The following is an 11,381-nucleotide window of genomic DNA, read 5'->3' as shown; positions in this document are numbered from 1 at the left end:
ACACAGGACTTGAAATAACTAATAAATGATGTTCATACAAATCTCCTAAATCAAATCATGGAGTTGAACTCATAACATGGCTACAGAAATAAAAGACATTAAGGAGACCCTGGGCAAGCACAAAGAAAAATTTGAAAACTTGTATTAAAAAATAACAGAGCTTAAGGGAATGAAAGACACAATTAATGAGATTTAAAAATGCAACAGAGGCATACAACAGCAAATTTAAAATCAGAGAAGGAATCAGTAATGAAAAGGAAAGAACAACTGAAAAGGAAAAGACAGAATAGAGAGAGAAAACAATGGAAAAAATTAAACAGGGTCTGAGGCAGTTGAATGATAGCATGAAGTACACTAAAATCCATGTCATTACAGTTTGAGAAGGAGAGGAGAATGGAAAGGGGGCAGAAAGAGTATTTAAGGAAATAATAGCCAAAAATTTCCCAACTGTCATGAAAGACATGCATATACAAGTCCAGGAAGCACAGTGCACTCCAACTCCAATCAGAATAAATCCAAATAGACCTACTCCAAGACAAATAATATTCAGAATGCCAAATGCCAAAGATAAAGAGAAAATCTGAAAGAAGCAAGGGAGAAGTGAAATATCATACATAAGAGATGCCCATTAAGACTTAGTGCAGATTTCTTTCAGAACCATGAAGATAAGAAGACAGTGATATGACGTAATTAAAGTACTGAAAGAGAAATACTGCCACCCAAGAATTCTATAACCAGCAAAACTGTCCTTCAAAAATGATGGTGAAGGGTGGTGGGAATGTGGAGAAGCATGGGAAAAATACAACTGGAGTGATATATGGACTGTTGTTAACAGTAATAATGCAATATTCTTGCCTCTAAGTCAAAGATGTACTGTGTTGATAATGGTGAAATATGGAAAAAGTATGCCAGATGTACACTGTGGACCTGGTAATAGTCTGACAATATTATCTCATAATCTGTAACAAATGTTCCATCATGGTGTGGTGTGTTGCTAGCGGGGTATTATATAGGAATCCTGCACATGTGCATGACTGTTTTGTAAGTTTAAAACTTCTGTCATAAAAATATATTTAAAAAATAATAATAGGGTGAGTTTGGGAAAAATACACCAAATGTAAGATAAGGACTATAATCAGTAGTAAGATTTTAACAATATTCTTTCATCATTTGTAACAAATATCTCACAACAATGCAAGGTGTAGGGGGTTGATGTATGGGACCCTTTATGATGCTATGCATGTTTGCTTTGTAAGTTCAAAACTTTTATTATACATTTATTGTTTATGTATGTTCATATATAAATGATATAATAATAATAATAGGGTGAGTTGGGGTAAAATACACCAAATGTAAGATGCTTGGGTTGGCAGTAATATTTCGAGGTTGCTATTTAATCATTAGTTAAAATTGTTTCACAATAATGGAAGGTATTGTTGGTAGGGTGAGGTATGATGTCCCTGTATAGTGTTATGTTTTTTAAGTTCACAACTATTATATACTCTTACTGTTTATGTATGTTTATATATGTATGATATATTTCAATTTTTTTAATGCCAAAATGATGGTGAGCTGAGGTCCAAGCAACTATGGCCCCCAATATGGTCATCCCCACCCCCTTCCCCACCACCTGAGTATGGACCTTATGCTGACAGCTCTGTGCTTATGGTCTATGGCTTGAATCAATCTAAGATGAACTGTGACCAAGTCTTCAATGTATTCTGCTTATACGGTAATGTGGAAAAAGTGAAATTCATGAAAAGCAACCTGGGGCTGCCATGGTGGAGATGGCTGATAACTATGCTGTAGACTGGGCCATCATCCACCTCAACAACTTCATGTTAGGCAGAAGATGAATGTCTGTGTCTGCAAGCAAACAGCCATCATGCCCAGTTGGTCATATGGACAGGAGGACAGGTCCTGCAGTTAAAAAGACATCAGCAGTTCAAAGAACAATTGGTTCTCCACCCCAGAGCAGGCAGCCAAGAACTGCATCCAGCACCCCAGCAATGTGCTACACTTCTTCAATGTCCCTCTGGAGGTGACTGAGGAGAACTTCTTTGAGATCTGTGGTGAGCTGGGAGTGAAGAGGCCATCTTCTCTAAAAGTGCTCTCAGGCAAAAGTGAGCATAGCTCCTCTGGGCTGCTAGAATAGGAATCCAAGATCGATACCCTAGAGACGTTGGGCTTCCTGAACCATTACCAGATGAAAAAACCAAATGGCCCATACCCTTTCATCCTAAAGTTGTGTTTCTCTACCACCCAGCATGCCTCAAAATTAGGTGCCTAGGAAGAATTCCATTTGAGCAGGAAAACAGTTTTCTTTCCTTTATGCTGCTTTTTGTTTGTTTCTCAGAAGTTCTTGTATTCCTTTCTTCAATGCTAGGTTACTAGTGGCTTAACCATAACAGAAATGCTGGAAGTCAGGAGAGGGAGGTGAACTGATAGCTCCCAAGATTCTGCTTCACTTTTTAAAGACTACTGTACATGTGATTTTTCCCCCTGTTCATACATTTTTGCTGCCCAAGTATACAAGGCACATGTCAATAAAATTATTTGGAAAATAAACATTAAAAAATGATGGCCAGTTTAAAATATTCACAGATAAATAGAAACCAAGAGATTTCATAAACAAGAATCTGACTCTTCAGGAAACACTAAGGAGAGTTCTGCAACCAGCAAAGAAAAGGCAAGAGAGAAAGTCTTGGAGGAGAGTGGAGAACTGAAGAATATCAGAAAGGGTAACCAAAGGGGTAAAAAGAAACACAAAAATAAGATATGGCATTTGAATGCCAAAGGATAGAAATGGTTGAAGTGGCAGTTTGAGATTATTTATTAATCTCAAAAAGAGAAAGATTATGTTTTAAGCTAATCTATTCCTCTGGGTGTGATATCACTTGATTGTATTAAATTCAGTCTAAAGGCCCTTGGGTAGATTACCTGTTAAGATTGCTTTGGGGGGTTTATCTTAAATATATTTTTTATTGATTTTTAAAAAATACATAGATTACATAAAATGTTACATAAAAAAATATAGGGGATACACATACACCCCACTCTTCCCACTTTTCCCACATTAAAAACTTCTTTCATTAGTGTGGTACATTCATTGCAATTGATGAACACATTTTGGAGCATTTCCACACAGCATGGATTAGAGTCTACATTGTAGTTTACACTCTCTCCCACTCCATCCTGTAGGTTATGGCAGGATATATAATGTCCTATATCTGTCTTTGCAGTGTTATTCAGGACAATTCCAAGTCCTGAAAATGTCCCTATATCATACCTTTTTTCCCCTCTCCCTGACTGCAGCTCCTCCAGTGGCTACTGTCTCCACATCAATGATATAATTTCTTCTATTGCTAGAATTACAATAAGTCTATAGTAGAATACCAGTAAATCCACTCTAGTCCATATTTTTTTAAAGATTCATTCATTCATTCATTCATTCATTTCTCTCCCCTCTCCCCCCCAGTTGTCTGTTCTGTGTGTCTATTTGCTGCGTCTTCTTTGTCCTCTTCTGTTGTCAGTGGCACAGGAATCTGTGTTTCCTTTGTTGCATCATCTTGTTGTGTCAACTCTCCATGTGTGCAGCACCATTCCTGGGCAGGCTGCACTTTCTTTTGCGCTGGGCGGCTCTCCTTACGGGGCGCACTCCTTGAGCATGGGGCTCCCCTACACGGGGGACACCCCTGCATGGAACGGCACTCCTTGCACACATCAGCACTGTGCAAAGGCCAGCTCCACACGGGTCAAGGAGGCCCAGGGTTTGAACCGCAGACCTCCCATGTAGAAGATGGATGCCCTAACCACTGGGCCAAGTCCACCACCTCTAGTCCATATTTTATCCCCCAATCCTGAGGATTCTGGGATGGTGATGCCCACTCCACCTCTAATTGAGAGGGGGCTTTGATCCCATATGACTGATGGATGGGATTTTCTTGCTTGCAATTGTAAACTCTCAGTTCCTTGGTGTGGTGGTTGTCCACCCTCACCTCCTTTTAAGTTGTCCTGGGTGAATCCAGTGAATTGGAGAGTAGGTGTTGCAACTCCACTGAGGCTCAGGGCCTGGTTGGCACATGGATATCCCAGAGATTCAAGTCTTTTGGACATACGCCTACCAACTCCAGCATCATAGGTTCAATAAAAGGGACAGAAGAGGCATGTGTAGAGAAGTCACATCTGAGTCCAACTCTGTCACACTCGGGAGCATAAACACCAAAGTAGGGCCCACTGGCAAGGTACCAAGCTCTGGAGTTATCTGCCATGACTGTAGGACATGGGTGTCTCCATAGCCCTCCGGAGCACCAGTAACTGGAATAGTATCTACTTTGGCTGTCTATGAGATCCTGCTGAGATGTGCATAAGCATTACCTCTCTGATTACCTCCTGACTTACTTTGAAGTCTCTTAGCCATATAAACTCATTTGTCTTTACCGTTCCCTCCTTTTATTCAAGGTCTTTTTCTAGTGGCATCACTAGCTGGTGCTTGGTAGTAATCCCTTGGTGCCAGGGAAGCTCATCTCCAGGAGTCATATCCCATGCTGGGGATAAGGTAATGCATTTACATGCTGAGTTTGACTTTGAGAGTGGCCACATCTGAGCAACATGGAGGCTCTCAGGAGGTAACTCCCAGGCACCCTACAACACTAGGCTAAGTTGAAATTTCAAAAGCAAAAGGCTCATAAGCATAGTTGTCAATTTCAAAGATCCATCAATGGACCGCCCTCCTTCACTGGTCCCTGCCCCCATATATGAGGGATTGTTGCTGCTGCATTAGAGAATGTGGCAGAGCTCCCCAGGATGGGAATTCAGTATTCTTTCAGTTGTTGTGTGAATCTCCACCCACCGTGGCAACACCCCATGAATATCTGAATATATTTATATACCTATCTGTATGCCCAAGTGAACTTCCTCTCCTGTATCTCCCATCACTGACACTCCATACCAATACTCCTCCCTTGCCATAGTTGAACCCTTCTGAAATCCAAAATTTCTTCAAAATTGAAGCCAAATTCAATTAATAGGAAATGAGATAGTAATGATAGGTTTAAACATAAGAAATAAAATACATAATAAGCTAGAGAAACTAAATATAAAATAAAGTAAAAAAATTGAAGTATTATAACATGAAAAATATTTTAAAAATTTTTTGAAGTTTTGCCTTTCATTGCTGTAATAACTGTTGGCCTGTATGTACAGTGGCAATTTCTTCCATTTCTTCCTCAGTGTCTTACTTTTTTTTTCTCTCTCTGTCTTCAAGGAAGTTTTGGGTCTCAGTAAAGTCACATACAGAATATAGGAGACTCCCATGTACCCACTGTCCTCCCCCCTTTCCCCCTTCCCTATCAATGATCTTTTTAAACTATGGATGGTGTATCTGTTACATTATAGTTTACATTTTAGACTGTACACTTTTATAACTTTTTGGTGAAATTTAAAATGGCCTCTATTCATCATTGCAAGATCATACAGAACACTTCCATTGCCCCCTAACTATTCCCTCTTCCATCTATTCTATTCCTCTCTCCCCCTCCCCTTGGAGTCCACAGCGACCACCAGACTTCAATGCTTGAAGGATAAGATTCATACATATTTGCAACAATGCTGAGGGCTTAACACACTAGTCTGTCCTCCCCTAATAGGAACCACCCATGCCCTTGAGAGAGATCCTCCCTTCTGAGAACATATCAGGTCTCCCCAGGATGGGAGTACAACACTTTCCTGCTCAATATATGGGTCTCCACCCACTGATATAACACACTATGACAGGATGAACACTCATATACTCCCTAGAAGCCTGCCCCATGTGTGCCCTGTGCCAAATGCCCCTATTCAACACCCTAAACCAGTGACCCTTCCTTGTCATATTGTCAAAAGAGTTTTCTCAACATTTTAGTTTCAACCACATACCCACCAATCCCCAGTGTTCACCTGCTCCCTCTCCCAACCCTACCCCCAGTTCTATGTTCCATCTGACTCATCCTCTGCACCCTAGCCCCCGTCAAGTTTGGACCACCTAACCCAACAGAATCCCTACACCCTTGTCATATTCCTTCACTGCACAACTACTCATTTCCACCTTATCATAGATTTCATCAATGTGGGTGTGCTTTGGGGGCTTTTTGATTCAACCTCGTCAGTAAGCCATGACTCAGGTTGAATCCCAACCCTCTTGGTGAACTCACACCAATAGACACACAGAAAATGAGAGCTATGTCAGTTTTAATCTTGCCATGTAACAGAAAGGAGAAGGCACAAACAGCGAGACCTTGACGATAGATAGTCATTTTGTCTGACAGCTTACCACTAAGATTGGGAAGAGAGTGGAATAATAGAGACTAATATAGGAGGCATGGAAAGAACAAAGCCCTATTCCAGGATAGAGAGGATTACAGGTCACTTATATAGGAAATCTCAAGAGGCTGGGCCCGTGGAGCTCAAGATGAAAGGCTGAGTCCAGAGGGGAAAACAGAAACCAGCCAGAGATTGGCAGCCATCTTACTTCAACAAAAGGCAACAAACTTTGGTGAGAAAGCACCTCTGATGGTGCCTGGAGCTGGACTTTTTATGGCCTTGTAACTATAAGCTTTACCCCAAATAAATGCCCTTTGTAAATGCCAACAGATTCCTGGTAATCAGCATTCCTTTGGTAGACTAATACAGAAATTGGCACCAGGAGAGTGGGGTTGTGCTGATTGCAATTACAAAAAATGCTGGAAAAATTTTATAAATGAGTAAGGCCTGATGGAAAGTGCCTAGATTGCTTTGAAGACACTGTTGTTAGGAATATGGACCCTAAAATTATTTCAGGTGAGGCCTTAGAAAGGAATGATGAAACTATTATTGGAAACTGGAGGAAAGGTGATCCTTGTTTTGATGTTGTAGAGAATGTGTTGTAGAGATTGACTCCTGGTGTTAGATGGAAGGAAGAATTTGAAAATGATGAGTTTGGACATTTAGCTCAGGAGATTTTCAAAATAAATGTGGAGAATGTGGCCTGACTTCTTCTTGCAGGTTATAACAAAATGCAAGAGGAAAGGGATAAAGTGATAAGTGAATTGTTGGGCACAAAGAAACCACAGACTGATTTCAGAAATTCCAAGCTTCCAGAATACAAGCCCCTAGTAGCCCATGTGAAGTATTAAATAAACTTGGAACTTGTAAGTCAGGATTGAAAATTCAGATATCCATGAAAGACTTGTGGAAAATCTTATTGTCTGATCACTTGGACCAACAAGCTTTTTGAGAGATCTGTATTAATGAAACCAATGTCAATCTGGACTAAAAGGGTTAGGAGTCATAATGTGTAAACATCCAATTAATGACAAAGAACTACATAAAGGTAGGGTGTTGGAGGGATTTAAAAAAAAAAAAACAGTTTGAGTTTACCATTAAGTTTACCATTGCTGGTATTTCAACAAATGAGAGATTTTTGTACTGAAGATGTGAAACTTATACCCCATGGTAACTACAAAGAAAATAGGGAAAGTGAAAGCTCAAATAGACAGAAATTAGAGTACAGGTTTCCAGGTGTGGTGGTGAGGAGGAATGGAGAGGTAATACATAATGGATATAGGGTTTCTATTTGGGAAGATGAAAAAGTTTTAGTAATGGAAGATGGTAAAGAGACCACAACATTGTAAATATGAGTAATCTCGCTGAATGATGCGGTTGGGAGTGGTTGAGTTAGAAAAGTTTATGCTGTATATGTGTTCCCACAATTAAAAGAAAAGAAAGAACAACTAAAAATACAGTAACTACTAAATGAAATAAATGATCCTGGGAAGGGAGGATGGAAGGCTCAAGGGGACATAATTGGGATATATGAAAAAACTGGAACATAGACTGTAAGTTTTATATCAGTGTTAAATTTTGAGAGCTTGGTAATTGCATTTAAAGTGGTTACAAAAGTGAATATCTTTGTTTATAGGAAATGGTAGTATTAACTGTTCAAGGAGCATGCTGTCTACAACCTACTCTCAAGTGTTCGGAAAATGGATTGATAGATAGACAGATGATGTGATGGTTAGGCTAATGTGTCAACTTGGCCAGGTAATTGTGCCCAGTTGTTTGGTCAAGCAAGCATTGGGCTAATTGTAATACAAGGGCATTTATGGACTTTAGTCACCATTGACTTTCCTGCAGTGGTAAATCTTATATAGCTGATTACAGTTACACCAATCAATTGTGATCAGCAATGAGTGACACTTTATCCAGTCAGTTGAATGCCTTAAAAGAGGAGGTGATTCCAGCATTGAGTGAGAATTTCTCAGCTCATCTATGGACAGCAAATGTCTCCCGGAACTCATCAAGGACATTCACTGGAATTTCATTGGAGTGCCTGGTTGCAGCCTGCCTGTGGAACCTGGACTTGTGCATCCCCACAGTCATGTGAGAGACTCTGACAAAATTTTTTACTATCAACAGATATTTCATGTTGATTCTGTTTCCTTAGAGAACACTGACTAATACAGATGGGTAGCAGATAGATGGCTAGATAAGCAGATGATTTGATAAACTGATAGATAGAATGATATGGTAAATCTGGCAAATTGTTAAAATTGATGGATCTGAGTATCTGCAGGGATAGGAGCATTTTGGAGTTCTCTAAATGGGGTATGCATTATTTTAGTAACTTCCTGTAAGTTTAAAAGTTTCAAAATAAAAATGTTTAAAAATTAAAATTAAAAAAAAATTCATTTCCTGATGAATTTTAGACCTTAATGTGAAAGGTTAGAAAAGTGTGTCTAGATGATAACATAGATTAATTTCATGATCCTGTTGATGGACAAAAATAACTCAAATAGGACAGAAAAAGCATTAGCTCTAAAGGAAATTCAGATTGCTCAATTGGACTTTATTAAAGTTCTTTTAATCAAAAGACAATATTAACAGTAACATGAGTTCTTGCTACAGTGGTACATACACTAAGATTGGAATGATACAGAGAAAATTAGCATGGCCCCTGTACAAGAATGACATGCAAATTCATGAAGCATTCCATATTTTTGATATGGAATTGGAAGTTAAGACTTAAAATGAACAAAGTTCCTTTTTAGGAGATGGAAATGTTTTGGTAATGGACGGTGGTAATGGTAGCATAACGTAATTCTGATGGAGTTGGACTCAGATGTGATCTTTGTTCCCAAGCCTCTCCTGTTACTTTTACCGGACCTGTGGTTGGCACTGGGGTTTAGTATATATTCAGGGGACCTGAATCTCTGGACTGTCCATGTGATAGCCAGGCCCTGAGCCTCAAAAGACTTGCAACTCCTAGCCTCTGGTTTATTGGACTTACCCCAGCCAGCTAACAGGGAAGTGAAAAAGGTCAACCACCACACCAGGGAACCAAGAGTGTCTGCAACTGCAAGCTGGAGAATTGCATCCATCATCCGAGTGGAATCTAAGCACCTTCTCAATATAGAGGTGGCGTGGATATAAACATCCCAGGGTCCACAGAATGGAGGAATAGAGTATGGATTAGAGTGGATTTACTGATATTCTATTCTGGGACTATTGTGATTAGTAATGGAAGTAAATGTAGCACTGATGTGGAGAAAGTGGCCATGGTAGCTGCTGAGGGTAGGGAGTGGGAAGAAGAGATGTGATATGGGGGCATTTTCAGGACTTGGAGTTGTCCTGGGTAGTACCGCAGGGACAGTTACTGGACATTGTATGTCCTCCCATGGCCCACTGGGTGGACTTGGGGAGAGTGTAAACTATAATGTGGACCATTGACCATGTGGTGCAGCAGTGCTCAGAGATGTATTCACCAAGTGCAATGAATGCCCCATGATGATGGAGGAGGTTGTTGTTATGGGAGGAGTGGGGTGAGGGGGATGCGGGTTATATGGGGACCTCATATTTTTTTAATGTAAAATTAAAAAAATAATAAAGACAAAAACTAAACTAAACTAAAATAAAATAAAAGCAATTAAGTATGTATCTGAATGTGATTAAAAGGGGAAAGTTAGATTTTATAGATGGTAACACAATAAAAATAAAATAAAAATCCATGGAACTACATTACACAGTGAACCCTAAATTAAATCATGGGCTATAGTTAAAAGTATATTATAAAAATATGCTCTTATCCATAGTAACAAATGTTCTACACAAATGCAAGTTGTTAATAATAAGGTGGTATATGGGTATCCCCCATGATTATTCTGTAAACCCACAACTTCTCTAAAAAGAAAAAAATAAAGAAAATATTTTTATTTATTTATCTGTGAAAGCCATAGATGGAGGGAATACATATCTAAATATATAAAAAATAATGAAATATATAATAGGAATAATGTAGATATAACTCCTATAAATCATTTAAAAATAGCAATTTTTTAAAATGAGCAAATGTATCAAGCAGACACAAAACTGGACAGAAAGCATGTGAAAAGATAACAATTAGCATATGAAAGAAGCACATTAATTATTACAAAATTAATAGAAATATAAAATTACTCACAATTCAACCATAATAGCTAAATGAAAGAAAAATATATAATACTTGTAATAGTTAGGCTAATGTGTCATCCAATCCAGGTAATTATGCCCAGTTATTTGGTCGAGCAAGCAATTGGCTAATTGTAATAAAAGGACATTTATGGACTTTAGTCATCAGTGAGTTCATTGCATAGATGGCTGATTACATCTACAAGCAACCAAGGAGATTGCCATCAGCAATGAGTGATGTTTTAGCCAATCGGTTGAATGCATTAATAGGGGAAGTGATTTCAGCATTCAGGGAGAATTTCCAGCTCAATTTCAGACAGCCAAAATCTCCTGAAACGTCATCAAGGATCTTCATCAGAGACCCTGGTTTGCAGCCTGTCTGCAGAATTTGGACTAGTGCATCCCCACAGTCACATGAGAGAATTTTATAAAATTTCATACTATTTACAGATCTCTTGTCAATTCTGTTTCCCTAGAGAGCCCTGATGAATACAGCTTGGTACCAAAAGTGAGGTAGTTCTTGAAAAACAGAATATTAAACATGGGATTTCTGAGGTGGTTCTGGGAGTTTTGCGATTAGTTCTTTACTCTAATTGGACTCAAGGGCACTAATAACCCCTTTCCAATAATCAAGAGGCCACTGACATCCATGGTGTGAGTTGGCAATAGAGATACACAAAATATCACCACTGGATTCCCCTATTTCCATGCTTATAAGAGGCAAGGATCTGGGTGAGAGTGTTTTCAACACCTTAACAGAGTTCTGTGGAAACAAAAAGTACTATGATGTTGGCTGGTTCTTCCTAAATACTCTGGATATGGTTACAAAAGAAACTGATGACCTAAAGGCTTTAATTTGGCAATTTAAATGCTGCACAAGTGATGTGAAACTTTCCATGTGTGCTCTGAAAGAAAATCTT

The 11,381-nt window shown here is 39.0% G+C and overlaps 1 non-coding gene and 1 pseudogene across 1 annotated transcript; both read left to right on the top strand.

The window, feature by feature from the left end:
• Nucleotides 1-884: 884 nt before the first annotated feature.
• On the top strand, nucleotides 885-2,290 carry LOC131275143 (heterogeneous nuclear ribonucleoprotein L pseudogene; annotated as a pseudogene).
• Nucleotides 2,291-8,909: 6,619 nt separating this feature from the next.
• LOC111764396 (U6 spliceosomal RNA) lies at nucleotides 8,910-9,016 on the top strand. Its single transcript, XR_002797017.1, has one exon. It is a non-coding gene; the product is annotated as a U6 spliceosomal RNA (small nuclear RNA).
• The last annotated feature ends 2,365 nt before the right edge of the window (nucleotides 9,017-11,381 follow it).

Source organism: Dasypus novemcinctus, chromosome 21, assembly GCF_030445035.2.
Source record: "Dasypus novemcinctus isolate mDasNov1 chromosome 21, mDasNov1.1.hap2, whole genome shotgun sequence".
Classification (NCBI taxonomy): Eukaryota; Metazoa; Chordata; class Mammalia; order Cingulata; family Dasypodidae; genus Dasypus; species Dasypus novemcinctus.
This window is presented reverse-complemented; position numbering and strand designations above follow the sequence as displayed.